The 27,370-nt window shown below is 34.2% G+C and overlaps 1 protein-coding gene across 2 annotated transcripts in view; it reads right to left on the bottom strand.

Moving 5' to 3' along the window:
* SYT1 (synaptotagmin 1) overlaps positions 1-19,366 on the bottom strand; it is a 470,287-nt gene extending 450,921 nt beyond the window's left edge. Inside the window, exon 1 of one of the 2 annotated variants that reach the window (XM_036236723.1) lies at positions 18,989-19,366. The gene's annotated coding sequence lies outside the window, so the exon portion shown is untranslated. The remainder of the gene's footprint in view (positions 1-18,988) is intronic. The other variant, XM_036236722.1, reaches the window with a different exon arrangement.
* Positions 19,367-27,370: the final 8,004 nt, after the last annotated feature.

The raw sequence follows: 27,370 nt of genomic DNA on the forward strand, positions 1-27,370 counted from the left end.
AAGAGTATGTACTCATTAACATAGATTATTATAACTATAAGGGTTATAAATATCTTTTAATTTTTAAATTGTTGCTTTGCATTTGACTATGACAAGCAACATTTAGGTGATGGTTAATTTTAGGGAATTACATCAAATGTTTTTATAACTCTCAGCATCAGCCTTCAGCCAAGTAGATATCATTTGGAATGTTGACATTGATATATTTTTTGTCTAAAATCAAATTAAATGTAAAATACTGAAAAGCTAAAGCATTTTGTCTAAAAACAGTTTTCTTGAAAAGCAATGCTAATCCAGGCATTTTATGGAGGATGGCTTTTAAAACCAATTGCACTCACTGTATTCATGAACCTCATTGCTCCTTTTCCTCTGACGTTTGAAAGTGCATTAGTAAATCTTTCAAGTATAGAAAGAAAAAAGGAAAATTTTCTCTGCCACTTTCCCAGATGGCCTGAAGTTAGCCCAACTTTTGTCTATTTGCTCCAAAACAATATGTTAAATGGCAAGGTGGCTGGAAAATGCATGTATAAAATGCTGAACACATAAAATCAGTATTATGATAAGCTCTAGCTTGTAGGATAGAAGTTAAACCCCAAATTTATAAATATTCTTTGGTAACATATTCCTGACATTTCCACTGATCTCTTAATATACTTAGTCACAAAAATTAGGAAACACAGAGAAGTTATAGGATGACTTTGTTTCAAACATGAACCTACAAAGAGAAAATTTTTCCTTTTTTCCACCCTTGCCCCACTCAGTCTATTCTAGCAAGAACATTTTATTCAAAACGACTCTTTAGAAACTCTAAGTTGGAACATGTTACTGTTCTATCAAAATACACCAATGGTTTCCCATCTCATTCAAAATAAAAGACAAAGTCATCCTAGTGCCCTACACCATGTACCCTCATCTTACCTCTCTGAAATAAGCTTTTGGTGTTTTCTCAGCCCACTCCTTGAGGCCACAATGGCCTCTTTGCTTCCCTCAAATCATCAGGCATGGTTTCACCTCTTACCAAAGCTTAGCTTCTCATCTCCTTCAGGTCTGGGCTTGAATGTGACCTTTACTGACCACTGTCATTAAAAATACATCCTACATTCCCTCTCTGCCCCTCAACCTGGCACTCTGTGTTTTCCTTTTTTTAATTTTTTTTTTTTATTATAACTTTTTTGATAGCACTTGCCAAGGTAAAACATATTACCAGTAAAGTGCTTCCCTTCCTTTTTCCCTTTCTTTCTCCTTTCTTCTTTTCTTCTTATCTCATTTATTTTCTGCTCCCTTAAAGGTAAGCTCTTTGAGGGCTGGAAACTACTGATAGTAACTCTGAGCTAATGCTCCAGGTTTTGAATGAAACAATAAATAATCTAGATTGGCTCTAAAGCCAACCCCCAACCCCACCCTGGCCCCTGCAGTGAGACTCAGTTGTAATACTTAACATATTTATGATTATAGCAAACAGCATCATTTCTCTGACCCTTAACTTTGTTTCCAATAAGCAAAATTATAGCACAAACCTCCCAAAGGATCTAAAGTAGAATTAAATAAATAACACACAAAAGTATTTAGAATAGCACCTGATATGTAACTAAAGCTCTCCATATATAAACTATCATTATTAAACAAATTTTATAAAGCCCCTTAAAACTTCATATTCTTTACACATATTCCATACCCTTTATTTTAGTTTTAAAATATTTATCATGTAGCTAAAATGTACAAGATTATTCTTAACAATTTTACATTTTGAAATACTCTAAAATCCTTAAGATTAACATATTGTAGCCTTGAATCTAACACATTAAATGTGATTATAGAATTTTATTTATAATTATGTCTGAACATATATAGGAACTCAAACATTAAAAATATAACAGATTATGATCTGTAATGATAATTATTGATAAAATACTAATTTTAAACCAGATGTTGTAATATCTGTTAATGCAAGAATGCAACATAAAAGTATAACTATAAAAATCCTTAAATATGACCAAATCTATACAATAATTTCATATCTCTTATCTGTATTATCACAACCATCAGAAATTATGCAAAAAGCACTTTAAAACCATAAAACTAAATTACCGTAAAGTTAAAATAAACTGAATCACTGCAATTAACATTTTATAGAATTATTTTGTTATATTAACCAAAAGTAATAGATACAACTCTTCTTGATATATAAAGTATATTATGTACATTACAAAATAATTGTAGTTTATATGAAATATTTTCCTACATAGATATTATCATCTAATAACTTAAAATGTGCAAAACATTGTATATTTTGAATGTAATATATGTTTCAAATATAATTTAAAATGTAATATATGTTTGCATATGCACATAATATTTCTGTTAGGAGATACTAGAGGCTGTTAACAGTGATTCCCTCTGGGAAGATAACAAGAGGTCTGAAAGAAGACTCGTTTCTTGATTCACATATTTTTGGATTATTTAGGTATTTTAAATATTTTTATGGAATAAATTTTCATTAAAAATCAAGTTAAAATATTTCTTCAAAAACATTGCTCTTTACTAGTAATAAACCATACTTTTCTTAAAAATACCAGTTTCCATTGTAGAATATTAAAAATCTATACATTGAAAATCTATACAGAAAAAACATCTTTGTTTTTCAATAATAAAACACCTCTGTGCTTTGAACACAATAGAGATTTATGATATAATTAAGGAAATAGTTAAAAATAGAGAAAGAAAACAAAGATGAAAAGGAGGTGGAAAGAAAAAGGTAAAGCAAAAGAATGATTATCTATCTCAAAGATAGTCCCAAATAATCCAAAATAATAGTCTCATTAAAGTGGAATTGGAATATATTATCACATAATATGTTTTTACTTTTAACTATTTATCACAAAATGAACATTTAAATTAGCAACATTCATTTGGAACTTAATAGTGAGTTGTGTGGCTAATTTATTCTAGGGAAGTAAAGACTGTTAAAAGAAAAGAAGTCATATTTTAACTTGTATGAAAATTAGAGCCAACTATAACTAATTCCAATTTATGGAAACTCTTATCACTAAGACTACACATTAAGTTACTATACTAGTTTGAAGAAAAATAGAAATGAGTGAGAACCAAATGAAAAAAAAATCAACAAGGGTGATTCATCCAGCAATATCCACCAAAGATTTTTAAGTGTTTGCTTAGTAAGTGCTAAGCACTGCCAGGTCAGTCAACACTGAGGATATAATTGGAAACAATACAGAAATGATTCCTGCACTCACAAAGCACTTAAGTCCAATCCGTTTTTTTTTTTTTTTTGTAATGTGAAGATAAACATTAATTCTTCATTGCTATCATTTTATAATTTAATGCATTATTATTTGAAGTACAGAAATACACAGATAAATCTCAGATTTTTTGACAGTTATTCTCAAATTAGTAATCAGTCATCAGAGATTTTTAAAAATCATATCAGTCTGAATTTCTGTTACAGTCTCACTATTTTATCTTTAGCTAGAAGATTTTTTTCACTGCATTTTTAAGGATATTTTCTGTAAATGTGTTTTCACACCCAGAAGATGTAAGATCACAGAGTGTTCCCATTACAAGGAAAAGAAATAAACAACAAAAAAAAAATCTGTGATGCCATGATTCTGAGAAATTGCATTGCCAAAATAACTGGAAAAAAATCCTAAGATTAAAATTTTACCAATATATAGTTAAAACACTTCTCTACATCCCACTTAGATTTCTTTCAATTTAACCTCATTAGTATGCTCACCTATAAGATATAAATTTATAAATTTCTTCTTTAAAAGGAATTCATCAATATATTCAAACTAAAACTCTACTTAGGGTTTCCCAAAATCTGAAAGAGTTTCAATTACTGTTCAAATCCCTCTTTACCACAAAGAGTTTGCTAATTCTTGATTTCTCTGCAATAATTTTAAAAAGTGTCATATTCATACTCTTATAATATGAAAAAAGTAAATGTTTATTCTCAGATATAAATAATAAAAATTTGTTTTTAAACAGCCAGCTATGTTACATTTCTGAATTTACAATTTTAGCATCAGCCAATAGTAGATATAGTCCATGGTACTTCATGCATAGCAAACAGATTGTACTATGGCCCTAAAGCAGGAAGAAGTTTGGAATATTAAAAGCTTGAAAGAACAATATAGCTAGAGCATGAGAATGAGAGGACCGATATGAGAAATTAGACTGATGAGTAGGAGGAGTCAATATTACATGGACTTGAGTGTCAAGAATAGCAGAATTGAGAAGACATTGGTTTGATTATGGTACGGGAGTGGAGATAAAGAAAAAGACATATTTAAAAGACATGTATGAGCTAAAAATGATCAAGACATCATATATTTTGTACATGGGGTTAAAGATGAGAGCACATGAAAACAAAAATAACTTCTAGGTTTCTAGATGACACAACTAGAAGGATAGTGAAATCAAAGACAGCGAGGAAGGACTAGATTTGCTGAAGAGAATGAGTTCAGTTTTAGATGTGGTAAATCTGAGATATTGTTTAAGACATCCAAATAGATCCATTAAATTGGCAGTTGCATTACAAGTTAGCATTCCTAATAAGACACAAATGATTTAGTTCACCCTCTAAATTTGATTCTTAATAAAATACTCATTGTTTGAGATTCAGGTAAAGAAAAGACAAGCTTTCACTAAAGAATGAACTAAGCATCTCTCATAATAATACAAAGGTGCCTCAGAGTACAGCTTGTGGATCTTCTCCTCTGCGAAGCCATGACTGTCTTGACTAAATGACCATTCACTCTCATGTGCTTGCAAAAATAGCTTTGCACTTTCCTGTTGTGACTTATAGAAAAGGCTTCAAGAACTTGGCAATATTCTCTCCTTCCAATGGCTGGCTGATGGAGGGTGTTATACTTCCTGTGCCCTTGAAGTTACAGGCTGTGTAGATAGAGTCTAGCTAATGATCTATGACCAGAAATTATTATATGTCTTTTATAAGGTCAAGTAGTTAATTGTTGATGAAAAAACTTCCAGTGTCTTCCTCCATACTGCAATGAATCCTTAAACATTATGTTGAGGTGACAGTGTAAGAAAGTCATTGAAGCCCTCATCAGTCTTGGTCCTTGAATGACTATGTAAATCAGAAGATATCGCCATTCCATCCCCCCTAACCACACACACACACCACTGACCCACAATGGTTATGTAGTATGAGAAAGAAGTAAGGTTTAGGTGTTTAATGACTGAGGTTTTGTAGTTTGTTACCACAGCATATCCTTCCATATCCTGACTGTTTCACAGCTCACATCTAAGTATATTATTATTTGCTTATGGTGTCTCTCTTAACTGAACTACATTTTACTCTTGTGTAGGTGGTTGATAATATCTGGGAGTTTGTACTCTTTAAATATTTTTGAGATTAATGAATGACTAACAGATTAAGGACATAATCTCCAATCTTATTCACCACTATGAGAAAACTCACATGGATAGTAGAGAAGCCAAAAGAATGCATCTGTGCTGGGCCGTTTGTATGTCTAATTAACTTGCAGGAAAAATCTGTGGTTGATTATAGACCCTCACATGTTAGCACAGAATGGTGTCAGAGATATTACTTAGTAAAATCTCTACATTATAAATTAGTGCCATGTTTTTGTATTATTTGTTTTTTAACTTAAATATAAAATTCTAAATACTATGCTCAGTCTTTACTGCTTGTTGTTTATATAGACTAACTCTCTATTAGCTACTTTAAAGAAAAATAATCTATTACATCTGTGTATATTCATCTACTCTACAAGAAAGTTTATCCATAATCCCCCAAAATAAATGCAATGTAGAAACACCATTTCAACAACAAAAAAGCATAATATTTTTAACTGATAGCTATTATAATAGCTATTAATTGAATTTCTCAGAAGGTAGCAGACCAACATGAATCCGTTTGATTGAGAATGGCCAATAACAGCAGTGGTACCTGCTTTAAAAATATATATCAGTGCAAATTCACACAAAATAACCTATATCTAAATATAGAAAAAAATTATAATTTCGGTATGAGAATTCTATTAAACTTCATGCATTTACAGTATGATAATACCTTATATTCAAAATAAGCCACTGCAAGTTCCTGTATATCCATTGAATTATACTTCTATATGCTTAACAGAATTTTAATTGTACTATAATTCTTTAAAAACTTTTATAAAAACTTTTATAATTCTTTAAATGCTTTTTAGAGAAGTGTGTTCAAATTATAGATTGTTACCCATTAGCAGGTTGTTACATTAGCTTAGTTGGTCATGACCAGTATGTTTTCATAAGTTAGAAAAGAGAAAGAGAATTGGAAAATCTAGTATCAGGATACAACACTAGCAGGAAATATTTTATAGATCTTTTGTTCATCTTGTGTGTATATGTGCTTGACTGTGTACTGAATTTGGATGTCATTCAAAAACATTGAAACTAGAGATATAGTGGATTCATTCACTCATTCAATAAATTTCTATAGAATGCTCTCTTTCTACTATCAGGCACTGGAGAGTCAGAGATGATAAAAAATATTGCAAAATCCTGAAAAACTTAGTTAGTAGAATGATCAGATACAGTAAAAATTCAAACACATAGGATATGTAGGATGCAAAAGAGCCTTGGTTCCATGGATAAGGAAATCATAGAGCATATCACTTATCGACCAGAATAGTTCATTATTGTACTCTTACTATGTTCACATATCGGTTGTTTTGCGTGATTCTAGTGAAGAAAACTCCGTTTTCAAAATATGTTACTATCAGAGTATAATGTCTATACTTTTAGGGGGAAAAAGAGGGACATTTAAGATTGACGATTTAATCATCACGTCTTTACTGCTGTATTGAGCGGTGCTGCAGTCTCACAAAAGTTAATATGCCTCTGTAAGCACCTAGTTTACTGTCATTGAGTGACCCAGGTAGACTTGGGTTACTGAGTTCTTGAAACCAGGATATGAAGCTTGAGAGAGGAAAAATAATTTCCGGTTAATGCTCCGAGACCTGTGTTGTCTAAATGATAATCAACACAAAGTGACTTGTTTCATTATGTTTTCAGCATTTATTTACTTTTGTTTTGAAATCTAAATTAGAGTTTTGTAGGATATTATCAAATATACACTCAAAAGGAAATTACATTGAAAAAAATCATTACCGTGATAAAAGGCCAAGGTATTTACTTAAATTCAGAGAAATAATAAAATTGGGGGTCGGCCATGTTTTCATCTTCCTTAGAAATGAAGGCAGAAGGAGAAAAGTTATTAAGATTTAACAAAAGATATACAATAAGTGTCTATGGAAAACATGCCATAAGAGAAAAGAGGTTGCTCCTCTAAAGATGAAAACATACACCTTAAGGACACCTGAGAATTCATTTTGAAAGGCAGGGTAGAAATAGTATATATTTAATGATTGTAACCAGAAAACAAGATAAGCATATGAACACAGTCTGGAAATGTATTACACAGAAATGAGACACTAGATATACTTAAATAATGTTGGGATTATATGTGATCATATTGTTTTAAGATTATCCTTAATAAGGTTTATAAATTATGTTTAATTAAAATAGTAAAGTAAGGCTAAACTCATGAAACCAATATTTTTATGCTTCAGCTACATTTGCCTTTTGTCTCTTCCATAAGTATGGTGGCCCCCTTTATCCATTGAGTATTCATTCAAAGACCCTCCAATAGATGCCTGAAACCACAGATAGTACCAAACTCTATATATACTATTTTTTTCCCTATACATACATACCTTTTCACTCAAAGGAAGCACTTTAAGACTTCTCTTTGGCATTTCCAAATTTAGAGCATCACTACTCCTGCACTCTGGGCTCATTATTAAGTAAAATAAGGGTGACTTGAACACAAGCACTGCAATACGGCAAGAAGCGATCTCATAACCTGGATAGCTATTAAGGGAATGTATACAGCATTGAGATGCTGGACAAATGGATGATTCATGTTCCAGGTGAGAGTGTAGGGGACAACATGAGGTTTCATCATGCTACTGAGATAAGTGTGCAATTTAAAACTTATGAATTGTTTATTTCTGGAACATTCCACATAATATTTTTGAACTGCGATTGACCATGGGTAACAAATCGTGGAAAGAGAAACTTTGGGTAAGGGGGAACTACTGCAGAGCTTCCACACTGGGGATTTCCTCCATCTTCAATGCTCTTCCCCTAATATTTACATAGCAGGCTTCTTTTTTATATCTAAATTTATATATTTTTGGTTAACCAGAGTCCCTACTGTTGCTTTGTTTTACTAGCCTGTTTTATTATTTTATAGCATTTCTCATTATTTGACACTGCCTTAGTTTTATTGTTGTTGTTTTTAATGGTTTGTTTCTACCTGTAGAATGCAAGACCCCTAAAAGCAAAGAACTTGTCTGCTACGTTTGCTTCTGTATCCCAGGATCCAAAACAGTACCTGGCATGTAATAGGCACATCATGGTACTTACTGAACAAGTACATTATTCCTAAATAATTCCCTTTCCCTTTCAGTTTAGGGTACAACAAAGAGAAAATGTAATGTTTTTGTGCAAATTTATTCTGTTGCATCTACAGCAGTAATATGTAGTTGGGGCAATTATAATATAAAAATTTAAAACTCCCTGAAATAACACTACCAACACAAAACTAAAAAAAAAAATTGAAGTACTGACATATATAGGTGGCTCTGTATCTATCTTCGGTTGTCTACTCTCAGCTCTATGGAGCTAATAATATAAAAATAATCTAATAATCTAAAAGTCCTATAAGTTATCTTCCCACTGCATTAAAAAAGAAGCCAAAGCAATAAGGCAAAGATCGCCTATCAGCCCTCACCTTCTGATATTCAGTTTTTTTCACATGGGTATAGTCATACTGGTTGTTAAATTATTGAATACTTCCACACTTGTTTGTAAATACCCATTGCTTCAAGCTTCCTGAGTGCTGTTTCTTTTCAAATCAACTACCCCAGACCTTTCTCTAGAATTCCCTGGATCTTCTCCTGACCCATCAGCTAAGGGGTTAGTGTCTGGAACAATAAGGGGCCTGCTCCAGCATTAAAGGTAGCCAGCATCCTTTCTGATGGGTCGATGCCCATACCTTATCAGCTAGTAGGCATTTGTTGCTTTTAACTGTTCTAAATCTAGCAATTTTCCTTCTTGTAACAGCAGATGTCTCCTTCCGTGTAGTTGAGTGGTGCTATCTCCAATTTTCTAATCCCTATATTACACAAAGCCCTGCTTAGAAAAACATATTTCATAACCCTTACCATAATGATGGGTCCAGGGCAAGTAATTTAAGTTGTTCCAATCAGGCTTATCCTTGAATTTTTTTTTTTTGGGGGGGGGTGGGGGGAACTCTTACTTTACATGGTTTCTTGTATAAGCCTGTAGTCACTGGAAACATTTTCTGCCACTGTAAAGAAAGAATCTGACTCTAAATAATGGTAGAGAAAAAGTATAACTAAGATGGGAGGTGTAAAGTGGGTGGGAGTGAGAAATGATAGGTCTTGTTCTCATCATATGGTTTGATTTCCCATTTCTAGCTAAGACTAGATACAGACTAATCCTGAGCTTTGTGGTAATTTGACCTCGAGAATCCCTTTTCGTTCTTAAACCATTTTGAGCAAGGTGGCATTTAAAAGAGTTCCTGCCCAGTGGGGGTGGGGGGGCAATATGGGTGGGGCAGGGGCAAGGTGGTAGGATCTGCCATTTATTAACAGAGTACCAGACAATTTGCAAATATTATTACATTTTCCTTCCCAGTGAAACGAAAGTTTTAGTAGTAAAATATCCTCCTGAAGCTCACCATGTCAGAGTAGGTATTTATATCAGGTCCAAGTTTCTTGCTTCAATCACATTTCAATGATGGGCGTTGACTAAAACTATGAACTGGATAAAGTTTGCCAATCACTCAATATCTTTAGATAACTTCTACCTTTTTGTCACTATCTGATCTTCTTCTTCTGCCAATGAGGAGCTTAATGATTATATTACTTAATGGTTGAATATTGGCTTTGTACATATAGACTGCTTGGGTTTGAAGTCACATCCTACTATAGAAGAGGTGTGTGACACTGGCAAGTTACTTCTTCCCCACAATTGTGTTTGTCCAAAAATTCCAATGAATACCTATCCAATGCTCTAATTAATTTTTGTATTCTTTCTTTAAGCCATTCACAATTAAAAGTTCCATTTAGTTATAAGATCAGCTAGAAATAATTATGTTAATCCACATTGCAGTGTGTATGGCTATTGACAATTACTCCTAATGGTGTTTGAGTCTTAACACAAAAAAAATGCCAATTATTGGACTTTACTCTTATGGCGAATAGTAATTGGGGCTTGGATATGTTCCCTGCTTAGCCCTCTCTACCTTGGAATGGAAGAGAAAAAGCATCAGTAGAGTCAAGTTCCCTTAATGTTAGGTTCAGGAAACTGGGAAGTTATGTACATGAACACCAATGAGAAAAATGAGAGATGAGGTTGGAAAGCTTGTGGTAAGGGTATGACACACATCGTTCCAATCACATCTCTGTGTACTGAAAGAAGTGACTTAGGACTATATAGTTTACAAATAAGGAAACTATTGAGAAGGCATCTAATATCACAGTGATGCAGCAATGACTAAAGGCCAACTGAGCCTATTACTCAAGCTTAATGACTTCTCTTACAGTTTAGAAAGCTGTTCCTTGAATAATTTTAAAATATAATTTATTTCAGTTAGAGTAACGGAAGTAATGACAGTACATTAAAATGTCCTTTTCAATAAGAATAAAGACTATATATCCAATATTCAGTGATTATGTTAGATTTTTGGGGGGAGGGGTAGAAATAGCAAACTAGTTTTTATATATTGAGAGAATTAAGACATACTTCTTTTCCTTTATTAAATGCTGCAGTGTTATAACTCTGTAAGTGAAAATTATAAAAGGCTTCTTAAATGTGTAATTGTAGGGAGCTAACTACTGAATCTCCTTTACTGCATCTATAAAATGAAGAACCTCTTCATTACAAAAAATCAAATAAGGTAATATAATTTTTAAAAACTATAGTGCTGTACAACTGTCATGAAAATAATGATTTGATATTATTGGAAGAGTGAATTATAAAATAAAAAGGTCTCTAATAGTACATGCCATTTGTTTGGTCTTTTAAAAATTATCATTCTCTCTGTAATTAATTTTGCTCTATAAATTACCAGTAAGCCAGTCTTTAAGAACTTAAAAAACTTTCAAATCATGGAACATTTCATTTAAGTGTACCAATTACATAAATAAAATAGAAGGCTGCTCTCTTATTTATATATGTTTTGTGAAGCTAATCTAAAATGTATGAAAACTAAGAATTAAATTTCTTGGTTGTTGACAAAAAAAAAAAAATCCAGCTAGTAGAGATTAATATGGAGGCTAGAGTACCAAGCTCCTTAGTAATTCTATAGGCAGATAATTTATTAAGATATAGAAAAGAATAAAAAACAAACAAAAGGAAGAATAAGAGGAGGTTAGAAAAGGAAGAAAATGCAAGGACAGAAAGAGAATGCAAGAAAATTACTACATTACTCTTTTAACCGGAAAGCTAAACAAATTTCTTCTACTCTGGCAGTGAGTAGTAATATACTTCAAAGTATACAGGTTTAAAAGTCCAGAAGTCGAGAGAAGTAAAACTGCTATCTATTCAATATATAAATGATTAAATATTCTCGAAAATGTAGTGGAATTTGTCTACTCCACTTTTTCCTGAAGTAATCAGCTCTCTACTAACATCAGTATTCATTTTGTGGTGTCTAGAAGTGATTCAGAAAATATCTGATTCTCCTAAAAAAAAATAATAAAATAAATAAAAATAAAAAATCTAGTATACTAAGTATTATATTTTATATTTTGTTCCCTGCCCCCAACAACTATTTAAAAGCAATACACTTCAGATAAGGAAGTATGTAAAAAAAAATCCATAAATAAAAATAAATGAATGAATGAATAAATGAATGAATGAGTGAATGCGAGCAATGCAGTTTTGTTTAATTTAGGAGTATGTTGTTTTTTGTTGAAATTTTACTTTCTTGAAATATTAAACTCAGATGTCTCTCGAGGTGATTGCTTGGCTTTTTAAAATTAACTTTATAATAAAAACACTAAAAAGAGACGTATTACTTGTAATGTTATGTTGTTAACTAAGTTTTTAGCCTAAGAATTTCCTGAACACATACAGATAAGACTCAAGCACTTTTAGGCATTTATAATGGTCTGGTTTATATAAATTTAAATATAAAGCCTGTGGTCTTGAATTCTGGACATTGGTTAAAATAGGATGGTGATGGTAGTCTGTTTACAGAAAAGATTCTGGTGCTCTAGAAATATTCTCTAGTGCCCAATGGTTCACTTTATTCATTCCTCAAATCTGATGAAAATGCTTGGGATTAGGCAGAAAGCCAGCTTTGTAAACCAGGATCTGGCAGACACTCCAAGTAAGAAACAGATTCAGTGCTTTGCTATCTTGTCTTTCTCCTGAGAAACTGTGTTAACTTTTCTTCTTAATAATCTTGCTACCTCAAAGCCTGCTTGCTAGAGGAGCTCAGCTAGGCATGTGTTATACCACTGTCCTTATTTCAAAGGCTTTCATTTGTCTAAAAAACATTTGATTATTAATAAGCAGTAATAAATAAGCAATTTTTATATTCATAGGTAGAGAATAAGGACCTAGTCATTGTTTATATTGCATAGAATATTTGGGTGCAGTACATCATAAGGAAAAAACTACACTCAATTGGCTCTCCTCAAGTAGAGGGCAAAAAATTATAAATTGGCATTTTAGTGAGCATAGTCTGCTGCTGTAAATGCTAAGCTATTGTTTATACTTACAGTAACTCACATAAAATTATGTTTGACAATGGATTATTAGTAATCCATTCTGAAAGGAACCTTATGTACATTTCACAATAATAAATGGAGATTCCATAGAAAAAGAAGCCAGTCCTCAATGATCTGTGATGATGAGAATGAGGCATGTGAATGTCCATGTGGCTTCATAACGAGACAGAGGTGGATTTGGGAAGTACTAAAGACAACCCAAGAATTTGAAATTCTTTCTAATAATTATTTCAGTTTCATCCGCTAATGTAAATTGGTTAAAAAAAAGTTATACTGATTCATGGTTTAACAACTCATCTTTTGCTTAGATCATTTGTGAGTAATCAAAAGAAATTCCATAAAGAAAAGCTATTTTGTCAGCTCTCCTAAAACCTATATAATAGTCAACAGGACATTTTTAAGTATTAATCCTAAGTATCATATAGCTGTTTACATTTCATCTGAGTCTTTTCATGTGTTTTTGCCTTCCTGATGATGAAAATATGCTGACCAATCTCAAAGTAGCAATTAGTAAATCCAATTACCTGCTTTGAAGCTAAAGTGAGGCCTGGGGTGATGAGCAAAGGCGGCTGGCCCAGAAAGGAAATGGGCCTTAAGTAAAAACAGAAAGCTGTCCCCTGGAGGCCACACCCAGGCAGCTCTCATTGGAGGTGTGAGGTGGGTTTGCCTGATTTTCTCTCTATTTTCACGTGACTGAGGAGATGGTTGTACTCTGGGATGGTGTGGGAGAAAGCGATCGAATTTCTCATTTAAGCAATTGTAATAGAAGAATATCTCACATTTAAATAATCCTCAGATTCTATTTGTGTTTAAGTGCCTATGTGAATTTTATCTTTTATTGACTAGTTGAATTATTCAGAAAGAAAAAGAAAACATTTATCTATTGCAGAAAACAATACACAATTCATTTACTCTTATAATCCCCTTTGGAAAAAATAATAATTATACAAACTCCAAGTACATTAGAATTATAAGCAAAGCTACATTTCACAAATAGAGAAATAGGTTCACTGGGATAAGTAAGGTAAAACCACATTTCAGTACCATACCCAGATTTGATTAATTGAATATTTCAACAAAAAATAAATTCCTAACTAAGTCACTTAGCTAAACATCTTAGAACCAGGGGTTGCTATAGCTAGGTTGTAATTCAGTATGTGCGATGAAACGTTGTCTGACAGGGCTGTTAGGAAATTTCGGAAATTACATCTGAACCAAATAGTTTCACCAGATTCTTATACTATCTGAAAAAGCCATTCTCTTTCTACGTGGAAATTTTCCAGCTCCCATTTTATACAAACAACTAAGAAATAGAAGCACTTATTATCTTCATCTATCTGCTTTACAATTCAAGAGGTCTTCTTTAACAAAATGACGTCCTATGTGTATAATTAATATGTTTGTACTACATGTAAGACCAATATATATTAATGACCAGTATTTTTTCTTTGTATCTCCACAATAGCAGTAACTTACAAAGATGAACTTTGACCTCCCCTCATTTACATTACTCATAAACTGTGAAAACCTGTGTGGCACATCCCTTCTAATCATTGAGTGTATTAGTAGAGACAAAACAAGCCCAAGGAGAATAAGAAGTAATTAGAAATTATTAGAACTTGTGGTTTAACTAAATATTAAAATCATTAAAAAATTACTGAATAGTTTTAAAAATCTGCTTTGCATTTTAAAAAATTGGAAAAGAAAATTCATTTCTAACACTCACAAATGTGTTATTTTTATTCTAAATCAATTTTTGTTTTATAAATCTCTTAAATATTATTTTTAAATTAAATAAACATATTTTAAAAAGAGGCTTCTTTGCAATAGGACCTCTAGAATTATATTTAAAACTAAAGAAATAGCATCTCTAGTGCTTACCCTTTCTACAATGTAGCAATATTTCCCATTGTACACATTAAAAGTTTTTTCTTTCTTAAGTAAAACATCAAAGGTTAAAGTATTATTCATATATACAGTAAAGGACAACATGCTGTGTTACTTACAATAGATGGCATAAATATATTTGCAATATATTTTTAAATAAGTTTACTTTTCTATTACTAACAAATACGAGTAGAATGCCCTGCTACCACAGTTTATTCTATAGTCAATAAAAAAGTAGCTCTTCAAGAACTCTCTTAAAATGACAGAGAATCTCAAATAAAATTATTTTCCTTGGATTGGAAGGATTAAATTTCTGCTTTAAAATAATGATCACACTTAACGGAGAGGTTTGAATCAAGTTTACAAAAATTATGAAAAAATATGAAACATTCATAGAGGAATCATCAGAGACCAATCAATACCCCCTTACCTGAAAAAGCAATGATAATTAGATTATTTAATTATGTAAAAGATTAAGAACAAGTTTACCTTTATGTAAGCATTGAAAGAAACACTTGATAAAAGCCTTAGAAAGACAGAAACTTTATCATCTTGTTATATCCAAATCATGTAAAAATATAATTTAATCTTATTTGTTAGCTATGTATAGGAGTGCATTTTTTTTGGTACTGAAAATTTTTTTCAGCCATGATTCCTATAAAAATCATTTCTTCTCAAAGCCATAGAAAGGCCATTTAAAGTAAAAGAACTAGACCTCCATTAACTTTGCCTCTGGATTTTCCTAGCCTTTCAACCAAAGAGCCATTAAAAGTATCCATATGACACTGTCATCTTTCTTTAAATGGTACTTTTTATAGGAGTACTACCTAATTTTAGCAGATTGTAGGCTACTATCCATTAGTTTTTAATCCTTTTAGAAAATTTTCATTATATATACATATATATATATCTCCTTAAATTTTAGTTGAAAATAATTTATTTAGACTGCCACATACTTTATGCTTAAATAGCTTTGGTCAATTTTAATGGAAAACAAATTCAGCTAGAAAGCAACTCTCATATAGTAAACTTTTGATTCAGATGTATTTATGGCAGGCAAGTCATTTAATTTTTTTTTTTTAAGTCACAAGTGTATTAGATATTTAATTTTAGAAAGCAGAGAGTCTAACTTTATTCTTGGTTTTCTATAATATTAGACCAAATTTGCTCCATTATGTAATCAAACTGTTTGTTTGTTTTTCCTCCCCCCAAATTATTTAATCACTACTATTAGTAAAAGAAATATCATATTCCAATTTGGAATTAATGATATCTCTTCTTGGCCATTGTATAAACTGGAAATTATAAGAGCTATAAGTATTGCAGGCTCACATAAATGTCTGTCTTAAGTGTGAGTTCTTTAAGGTTACATGACTCCAAAAACTCGTTTTGAAAATTTACTCTAAATTGATTAAAATACTGATCTCAAAAAAGATGAATTGATATTATATCCACAGTATCATTAGGCTAATAGGAAGTTCAAATTACATTTCTAACACATTTTGCATTTTATTAATCTTCTAGTTAATTTGGCAAATATAATTAAGATATTCTAGTTTTATTTCAAGTTAACACCAAGTCTAATATGCAAATCTTATAATGTATATATCATGTTAATTATTTTCCTATAACTATCTGATAATTTGACTGGAGAGGATAACTAATATTCTCCATTATAAAATAAAGTTCAAAACTACAACTCTTCATTGTGTAGCATTTTATGGAATTAATATTTTTGGATTTCTCCTGTATACTAGCAACCTTTAGTCCTGATAAAAATAAGTTTAAGTCTAATTACCATATTTGCTCTGAAACATTAATAAGATTTGCAAAGATATTCTTTTAAATGGAGAAAAGATGAAGATTGTATAAAATTGTTACACTAGAACATTTTCTGGGATGACAGGTAATAATTTAGTCTTTCCTCAATCCATTTACTACATATTGGAATTAGTTTTGACTTCTAATATATATAAAGACTTGATTTTACAGAAGTATGTGAAAAACCAAATACTCGCATGAATCTCTTTTATGTGTCATTGCTATAATTAACATTTGTAAAGAGTCAGGAAAATAAATGTCATAAACCAAGAAGCTTAAACTTTACCTTTCCTAAGATAGTGGAGAAATAAGCTAACAAATTCTTATTTTCCTCACACAGAAAAAAGTTGGTTTCCTTTTCTGGTACATCTTTTCATGTCTAAACTTGTTAATTCAGTTGTATACACATGAGGCAATTAAGTGATTGTCCTTTTGTCCTTGTAACCAAAAGGTGGCACTTCTAAAAATTAGAGTTAGCTTTCAATAGAGATGCTACATTAAAAAGGAAAAAGCCTTTAAATGTCAAAGCCCTAGAAAGAAGGTTTTGTTTCGTGACTCTAGGTAATTCTATTTAGATAGAAAAGACAAATGCCTCAAATGGAAAATGGTTGAGAAACAATGTTCATTACATGACAGTGAATGAAACCAGCTCTTTTCTAAGTTGGTGTATAAACTTATACACTGGATATGTGGTAAAAAAAAAAAAATACTTTCTGGAGTGCACAGATTAGTGTGGAAGATCAGGAAGTGTTGAGAAAGAAGACATGCAGAAAAATATGTAAGACTTGGCATTTCCTCTGATAAATCAAAAGAAAGGCTTTATCTGGACACTAGCATCTGCTGGCTTCTCTGCACTCATGTAAGACCTACTTGGAATGCTTTCCCATTGTATTCAACTAGGCACTTCTCTCCACCTCCTCCCATCTGACAGTTTCGCTTAGCTGTCTCTGATGCATAATAGGAAAGGAAAGCTTATATCATTGATGATAGAATTAGAAATTGCTGAAGCTGCCGTCAAGGCTCTGTCCAACAAGTACCTTTTACTTAACCTATTATGCAGGCATAAGATGTTCTGATATTTTTCTCTTTCCTAGGAACAAAAATATTTCCCCTTTAAGATTTTTTTAAAAAATCCTACCATTACTTTCTAAACTTTATTCTAATATAAGAGAATTATTGACCAACTGAGCTTCCATATACCTTCTAAATGGGACACTGCAACTGTATAAATATCATGTTTACATCTAGTAAATGCTCTTATTAAAATAAGGCAAGGCATGAATTTGATATCCAGGCAACAAAATGCAAACATATAGGAGAAAGGTAGAATGAAATGACAGTTCATATACAAATGTAGCTTTAACGCCAAAGTTAAACCACTGCTTTATTTCACCGAAGGGTTAATATTTCAGAGAGTGAAAATCAACATGTACACAAAGCTAACTAGATTAGCTTTCTCAAAGTAGAAATCTAAGACTCCTGATAATACTGGTGTTGCTCACAAATGTTTGAAACTTTACATTTTTACATTTTTTTTTGATCCCCAACATAAAGGCCATACCAGAGAACCTCAAAGAAAGTAGTAATCTGTTTTAAATTTTTTCTTTGCTCAAGAAGCATCTCAAAGTTCAGACAGTTCCACTGATGGGCAACACCAAATAGTCCCACAGGACAGATGGAAACAGGAAAAGTCAGATGGTTGGCACTTAAAAACAACAGCAATTAAGCAGTCGAATGTGGGTTGGATCACTGCTTTATTTTTGTTCCATTGGAACGAATCAAGTGAGAGACATAGCCTCTTTCAAGGAGGAGATCAAGTCAAAGTTGATGCTTCCCTTCTCTGACAGCCCCCGCTGGATGACTTGGCTACACTCTTTATTCAGTTTAATTGCTTTCTGTACTCTAATTTCCACAGAGGTTGTATTCTATTTTGTTTTTCTTTACCCTCGGGCAGGAAGAAATCTTTCTTCTTTCTTCACTACCCCTGTCTTTCCTCTGAGAAAAGGCAATCCTCTCCAGGAGGAGAAAGAAACGCTGTGCATGCTTAGGATGGGAGGAGGATGAAAACGAAAAAGAGACTGAGAAAGGGGCGGAGGGAGGTGTGAGATTGGGATGGGGGATGGAGAAGAGAGAATGAGAGAAGGAAAGACGGAGCAAGAAGATGGGGGCTGCCCAAAACCAACTCCAGGCTCTAAATCACGGGCGCTGTGCAAAGTGCTTTTCCAGGAGATGCACATGTGGTCTCATTATATTTCTCACAATAGGCCACCCGGGGCTCCCTCCCCAAGTCTCAGTCTCCCACCACCAAAACCCAAGTGTAATGAGAACACAATCTTGCAGACGGATTCAAGCAAATAGGCGCCACCGAGGTGGCCGCACCGCCAGTCCCGCTGCCTTACCTGGAGGGAAGACTGGGAGGAGGTGCCGGTCTCAGTCCCCACTGCTCTCCCTGGGCGGACCGTGCGAGGCACACACACGTCCTCTCGCTGCCTCTGTTCTTGGAGGGGCAGCCTGCAACACAAAAGGGGTGTGTGGGCGTGGGTGTGTGGGAGGTTTTACAGGGCCACCAGCTGGTCCCAGCTGGCCGCCCCCACCCTACACACACCCCTTTGGGGCGCTGAGCCCCCCTCTCAGCTGAGGACCACCCGAGGGGGCTTGCCCGGGTGCAGCCTCAAGTTGCGGCTAAGTCCTGCTGCTGCTTGCTGCTGCTGCAGCAGAAGGAGGAGGTGGAAAGACACTGGGGGCAGTACTCGGTCTAGAGCATCCCCACACTGCAGCTTCTCCAGGAATCCCTCCAGTGAGGAGGCGGCCGCCCATCATTTCCCAGCCCTGGCCACCTGATTGGTTCTACCTCGGGTACGCTGCGCCAAGGAGCCAATCCGGGCATACTAATAATAGGTGGATCCGCTCAGCTAAGATCGCCCATCCCAGTTCTGTTAGTGTCTCTCCATCCCCACAGCGGACAGGGACCTGAAGAGGGGGGTTGAGGAGGGTTGGGGGAGGGAGATGAACCAAGTGGGAGACAGATCCCAAGGAGAAGAAATGAAGGGCATCCGATATACCCTTTGGGTAGGCGCAGGGATGCCCCGCAACCTGTTCTGCGAGCCCTATGCACAAGAGAAGGCACAACACAAAGCTATTTCTTTCTTTCTTTTTCTTTCTTTTCTTTCTTTCTTCTTCTTCTTCTTCTTTTTTTTTTAACTTTCAATCAAAACCTGCCCTGATACTGAGCATGCCCAGACTGCAACAACGCCCTAGGAGTTCCGATGTGTGTGGGTTCACAGACTGGGCTTTTGAAAAGGTGGGAGCGGGGAAGGAGAGGCAGAAGTTTGTCTTTGGCCATTTGACCCGATGGAGTTGTAAAAGCAGAGCAGGGTGGGAACATGAAAGGATTCCACGGGAGTGTCCACAAACTGAGCCACAGGGAGTGGGCCCTCTGGGCTATCCGAGATTAATAATATCATTCTGTAAGGGTTCGGAGGGTGGAACCAGGGGTAGAATAATCTGAGCCTCACTAGATGCTTGGAGACTTTTCGTGAAGGATGCTGTGGATCAGAGATGCTGGGGAAGCTCCGTCCCATAGGTGGGGCCGGGGAGCGCGACTCCACCCAGCCGCAGCGGCTGTCAGGCAGCGGAGAGTGCATTGGGAGTTTCCACTGCAGTGACCAGTAAGTTTGTAGACTTGGGTCGAGTGCGGCATTGTTGGGGATGCTGTTTCTGCCAGCCTCCTCCCCCATCTCTCTCCACCCCTTGCCAGCACAGTGACGACTAAAGCGTGGGTTCCCTCCCTCCTTCCTCTCTTTCCCCTCGAACGATTCTGCTCGGAAGTAAGAAGCTTTTCCCTTGTGAGAGCGGTGCTGACCTGATTGTCTCTAAGCTCTAGGGCAATTATAGCTTGGTAATACTGAGAGATACCAAACAGAGGTTCAGCGGGTGGGGGAGGGGACGGAGAGCTAGGCGAGGGGCGGGAGTGGAACGTAGCTCCGGGTAGGAGCAAGTCCATTCTCTGCTCCACAGGTGAAAGATTTTTAAATGCAAAGGAGCATTTCCCTTTCTCACTCACTGACCTTGTTTAATGGCCTTTGAACCTCTGATTTGTTTTGCTTAGAAATCCTCGCAGTTTGTGTAAACTTGATCAATAGCTACAAATGAGAACTTTCTTAATTGGGTTCTTTATTTTACTGAGATTATCATGGCATCTCAGGTAAGGAAATAGCTATCTCAATTCCCCAAACCCATCCACTTTGAACTGGAGTTTCATTAACATTGGTTTGCAAAGGTAACTGTAGCAAGAATTCAATTAACAGTAACACATTTCTTGAAGTTTTAATTAAATCCCTCCTATTTATGTAATGTTTAAGATTAAAATCCTTATTCTAAGCATAGGGGGAAAAGACAACATTGATATAAACTAATACTTTTACTCTTGCATTTTCTAAAACGTTCTTCAAATCTTATTTTACAATAGTTTCATAGATGGAAAAAGAAGATAACGAATGTTAGTTTTAAATCAATTCTAAGTATTTGATAAAGAAAAAGGAGGGAGGAGGAAAAGAAAAAGAAGAATCAACTGCTTCTTAATAGTTTTCCAATAAATATCTTTATATGATAAATTATATTATCCTCCTAGTAAATATCTTTATTCTAAATATACTTCTAGGACACTGTAGAATCCAATCATTAAAAACTGGATGTTTTAATAGTTGTATCCAGTAGCTGCATGTAGAAACAAACTTATTTTAGAAGAAATAAGTAGACTATGAATCCAGATTAGTCATCTCTGTTCCAGACTCTGATCCTATTAATATTTTAACCAGTTTCTCTTTCTGTCTACCTCATCTCCTATCCAACAATCACTCTCTTTGTAGTCAAAATCCTAGACAACTTGAACGGTATTAGATGTCTGTATCCCAAAGTTCCTTAAGGGAGACTGCTAACATAAGAAATGGGTTTTACATGTATATTATAATTAATTTCTGAATAGCATTTCTGTTCATGAATATTAAGAAGACTTTACTTGCATACTGGATGTAGCTATCTTTTGCAAGACTAAGATTTTTATTCTCTCTCCTACTCTGTGAGATCCCCAAGTTCAAGGAATGGGCTGAATACCTCTACCTGGTCCTACTGAGTTGAGATATCATACTTTTCTGTTGCAGAGAGTGTATATCATCTCTTTGCCATTTATAGCAGACTCATCTCAATTAAAAGAAAAATCAGGTCAATTGTCCTTGCTCTCTCTTGATCCCACTTCTTGGGTACTTTTTAATCTAAAATTTCTATATCTTATGCTATGGAGATTTAACTCATTTTCTAGTTGTGTGGTATTTTTAAAAAATTGCTATTTCCAAAACTGTTTTTATCTATTTTGCTTAATGTTTTGTTTCTTTTTTTTGTTTGTTTAGAAAATCCACTTTTGTTAGACTTTCCTTCACAGTTTTGCTCTGATTCAGATCCCATTGTCATCATTATTTTCTTTATTCCCTTTTCAATGGATTCATCTATTTACGACTTTAATGTTCTCTTTCCCATCTATTTTAGGCTACAGAATCAGAATAGAAATTAAATTGGATTGGGGCACTGAGGAGAAAAGTGTGTCTTATGGCAAGAGTGGGAATTAGAGACTTTAAAAGTAAGAAATTCATTAAGTGCAAATTTAGCCAAAGTTTTCTGTGGACTACAGAAAGAACACGTGAGGAATCAAGAAAATTCTCTATGTTGGTCAAAAAGCTTCCATGTTTTAGTTGATCAATATTATTAAAGGACTCCATTTAATTAAGACTCTCATGTATAAGTAAACTTTATATCTTTAATAACTACCCTAGTTGTCTGGTAAAATCTATTTGTGTCATTACTCAGGGTTGTGAAAAAAATGAAAAAAAAATTCTAATTTTTGCCTATTATTTGTATAGATTTATATCTTATTCTTTTTAATCTACATATATTCTGCTATTGTCTTTCACAATCTAGCCTTTCACCTACCCTCTTTCCAGAACAGAGAGTGGATTGATTATATATTTGTTTTCTGAGGCAAGAATTTGGTAGAACTTCAGCTCCATGACTAACATATGAGGCCTTTTCCAAGTGTCAGTTTTCTTATGTATACTAAGTACATAATGACACAACATATATCCTTAGGTTTTGTGCATATGTGCATGCGTGTGCACGTGCGCGTGTGTGTGTGTGGATTAAGTAAAGCTGTGCATAACTGCTAGTTCCAAGCACAAAGCAAGGGCGTAATTATATTAACCATTATTGTTATTTTATCATTCTTGTTGCTGCTGCTAGTGTGACTTTTTTTTTTCAGATTTCTAAGAGATTAGATTTTCATTCATCATCCAATCAACTTAAACCGACAGTGAGGTATACTCACAGTATGCTCTCACCTATGAGCACTGAAGTTAGAAAAGAGTTCATCTATGTTATGAGAACCTGTTAATACATAAAATACCAATAGTCATCTATCATACATGTGTTGGTACTAGACTGTAATCTTCTAGGAGATGATTTGGTTTTTAGAGAATTTTCACATAGTTTTTTTTTTTTCATTAAATTTTAGTTTCTACTTCTAAAATTAAGAAAAATCTAATTCTAGTGCTAAAAAAAAAATCATGAACACTGATGTTTTTGTTTTCTAGCAAACAAATGGAGCCATCCATTTTGGTTTCCCTTCCACTTCTCTCTCTCAAGATAACTTGGTCTGGCAGTACTGCTACTCATTTTATCGTCAATTCATAAGAAAAGTATCAGGGCTTTCTGTATCAGAATTAGATAAAGAGAAATTAACCACAGGTATTTTTAAACTGAACACCCACACTGTGAAGAGAATCTAGAATGGGGAGAGGAGAAAAAAGAAAATGAATACAAATGGGAGTCAAATCTCCAGGGCAGAGAGTAAGAGCCCTATAATTGAACTACAATACTTCACAATTTCCAAAGAAAAGAAAATAAAGAGCTAGCAGTATTCAATGTGGCTTTACAAAAGCCTTTTCTTAAAGTTATGGCTAAGAAAATATTAGAAATGAAAAGGAGGACAGTGACTCAAAAAGTAATATACTGTGTCAGGCTGTTGAGGTTAGCAAGGAAAATATTGTTTAGGTGAATCTATCTCAAGGGCAAAATAAAAGTAGTTTGAGCTAATGTTAGCCAAAGGTTTTAGAAAGAAAACAAATGATATATCTTTCAAATATTCTAACATACAAGAAATATACTGTGGTGAAAACAAGAGCATGATTAAATTTTATATTAATTCCCTTTAAAATCAGAGGGAGGATTTCTATTTAATTGAACATGTCAAGAATAATAGTTCAACTGCTTCATTCAATCTATGTTGGAAAAGTGTCCAAAGAGATTAATTCATTTACTGAAAGGCATAGAGATAATTAAGATAGGGTGGGGCCAGGGAGGGAAAATATTCTGTGTTTTCAATGAACTAAAATGTTCTAATCATATCATTTGGAGAGAAGAGTGACATACACTCAAGAGCCCTATTTCAAAATTTGATTCTGGAATAGTCCATTGTATTCTGATTGTGGGCAGGAAAGATACAGATAGGTCTGTTTCATTCTATGACTCTCCTGGGAGGCTTTTTGCAGAATGGATTAAATGGGTGTGCTTCCATAATTTATATACATCCGCTTGTCCTTAATTCACCTAATACTAAATTAAACATCAGAAATTAATAGACTTTTGAAGGAAAGAAATTCATTTATTGGATATTGAAACAAAAGGAAAGATAAGAACACCAGGTTCTCTACATCTAGCCCCAGCATAAAAGTCTGTCATGGACCTGGGCATCCTTCCCTTTTGGATATTCAAGACTTTGGACAAAGGTGAACAGTGGAGTTTGGGGTGAGTGAGTGATTGGTCTCTTGATCTATGAGCATGCTTCTATTCTAGGTAGTTAGGGCTGTTTGTGGGTACAATGATAATGATATCTCCTAGACCAGAGGTGGCCTTCTGTGTGTCCCCATGTATTCTATCTTAACTAGAGATGGAGGGATAGATTTAGATACCAGGAAGACAATGGGATATAAATAATCACAAACATTTTTGAGAAAACAGACAGAAATATTAAGTAATTTCTCCAGTATCACACAGCAGGCAAGTGCTTCACCTTTTACATTTCAACTCCCAAGACTTGAAAATCTTAATAGACACTTAAGATGTATTCAAAATAACTGACTATTTCAAGGACTCCGATCCCACTCTAGTAGGCTCCAGAAATACAAAGCAACTTGAAAGATTTATGTAGGAATAGCTTAAAATAACATTTATTAATATAATTGTCTTATCAACACCAAAGGAAATGCATGAAACTAGAACAGGGATATTTTGCCAGCTACTCTCCTTAATAAATGAGGTGACTGAGTTTTAGCTGATGGCTTTAGAATTCTGAGATTTTCATTATAAAATACTATGAATGCCTTAAAAGTTATTAATGAAGCCACCATTATAGCCACCATCCAGCTTCAAAAATTAAGGTTGAAAAATTCTTTGCCATTACCCATTTGTTCTCCCCCATCTAATATGTCTTACCTATACTACCAAAGTAGATACTAACATGAATTTTGTGTTTACCAGCTTTACTACATATGTATCTCTAAAAATATTTTCAGCTTTTTCTGTTTTTGAAGTTTTCATAAATAGAATCATGCTCTTATATTTCTCCAACTGACTTTTTTAGTTTAAGTTTTGTGATTTATCCATGTAACTCATATACTATATTCAATATATGAAAATATAATTGTTGTTACCCATTCTTCTGTCTATAGATATTTGCATTAGTTTTGATTCTGTGCTATTACATACAGTACTGCTATGATCGCTCTCATACATGTCTTTTGTTCTACATGTGCACAAGTTTCTCTTGAGTATTTACCTAGAGTAAGAAACGGATCTAGGTTTTGTAGATCTGAATTTTTTACAATTTAGAAACCTCATTTTAAAAAAAAAATAGCTCATATTAAGAAAGAGAGTGTGTATTTGTTTGGAATAAGAAAAAAATCTCAAAAATTATAACAAAATTGTAATAATTTTTCTTAATTTCATGCATATCAATATATTTTTGTTTTTAATTGATTTTTTTTCTGATTACTGAGAACTGTTAGAATAATATCAAATATTTACTAGCTACTCATGTTTTCTGTGAAATACTTTTTCACAAATCTTTTCCCATACCTTATTTATTTTTGAGATGTGCTGGAGTTCTTTATAAACATATATATCTTACAATTAAAGAAACATAATTGAGGATGGATTTTCTAGCAATTATTTATCTTTGTTCATGTTATTTAATATGGCTTAGAAAATGTAATCAGGTAACCATTTTTGAAATTCATTCAACAAACATTATCTACTATGTGCCAGGCATTTGCTAGGCATTTGGGATACAGAGAAGAATGTTCTCAAGGAGCTCAGTAGTGGAGACAGACACAAGACAAGTAACTAATACAATGAAAAGAAGTACCAGACAAGGTGTATATAAAGTGCTAGAGGAGCTCAGAAGAAGCAGTTCGTAATTAAACCTGGTGTAATCAGGGAAGCTTTCACAGAGAAAATGACAACTGAGTAGATTTGAAGAAGAAACAGGACTTCACCAGGCAGACAATGGAGGCTAGAGAAAGACATTGTATGCACAGAAGCAAAGAAGCATGATATGACAGGTAACCACAGGTAGTTCCATATGGCTGGGATTTCATCTGCCTGTGAAGAAGTAGTGAAATATGAAGTCAGAAAGAGGATATGATATCAGTAAGTGAAGAGCTTTGTATACAGGACTAAGAAACCTGAAATTTTTTTCTGGGAGTGACATGGTCAGATGTGCCTGTTAGATCAGCCTGTATAAAGGATGATTTGGAAGAGAGGTGAGACTAGAGGGAAAGACACCAGATACGAGGGGCTAACACAGCAGTCCAGGTGAGAGATGTTCATGGGCAGTTTGAAGGTAGTGAGGGTGAAGAGGTGACAGATTGGGAAAATACATATAAGGAAGCTTGACAAGACTCGATGATACACAAGATAAAACTGCCTCAAAAATGAAACAATATTAAAAACATGCATTCAGAACATACAACCAACAGCTCTGGTCCTCCCTTCCTTTGTGTTCCCATTGTCCTCTGAAATCACTGTATCTGCCAGTATAAATAAAAGAAGAAAAGCCAGAGGGCACATATGGTTTGACTTCTCTAATTCAGATATCACTAACTTGGAATCTCCAACAATACAGACTGTGACTCCTATTGAGTAAGAATTTCAACCTACTTTCTTCCTTTGTGTCTTTTCAAGCTTTTAGTCACCAGTAACAGGAATCCAATCTAAAAGCTGTGTCTTCTTCCATCCAAGTGCTTGAAGTGCAGTAGGCAGCTGCATACATGGTGATATCTGAGCAGCACCCAATGTATATATGTCCCCTACCCAGGGGCCACAGGCCTGAGATCCAATAATTAGCGATTCATTCTTTTAGGAATGGCTTAGGTCCCTCAGGAGTTCTCTTTTTCAAGGCAATGACTTCTGAGATGAGCAGGACTTTTAGTCATTCTAACCCCAGTCTTTTTTGGTGGAGCATAATGCCTTTGGCTTTGACAGAAGGAATTGAGGTAGCATAAGAGGGCTAGATAGGCACATCACTTGTTTGGAGAATCATGACCTTTGGCATTTTAGTCTTTGAACTGGTGGAACTGGGATTTCCATCCAAGAGGGATCTAAATGACAGATTCCCAATGCTGTTATCAAATTCGATTAAAGGCTTCAGTTTCAGAGATGTCTGGTGCCTGATCCTG

The sequence above is a fragment of the Rousettus aegyptiacus genome, unplaced genomic scaffold (assembly GCF_014176215.1).
Source record: "Rousettus aegyptiacus isolate mRouAeg1 unplaced genomic scaffold, mRouAeg1.p scaffold_m13_p_2, whole genome shotgun sequence".
Lineage (NCBI taxonomy): Eukaryota > Metazoa > Chordata > Mammalia > Chiroptera > Pteropodidae > Rousettus > Rousettus aegyptiacus.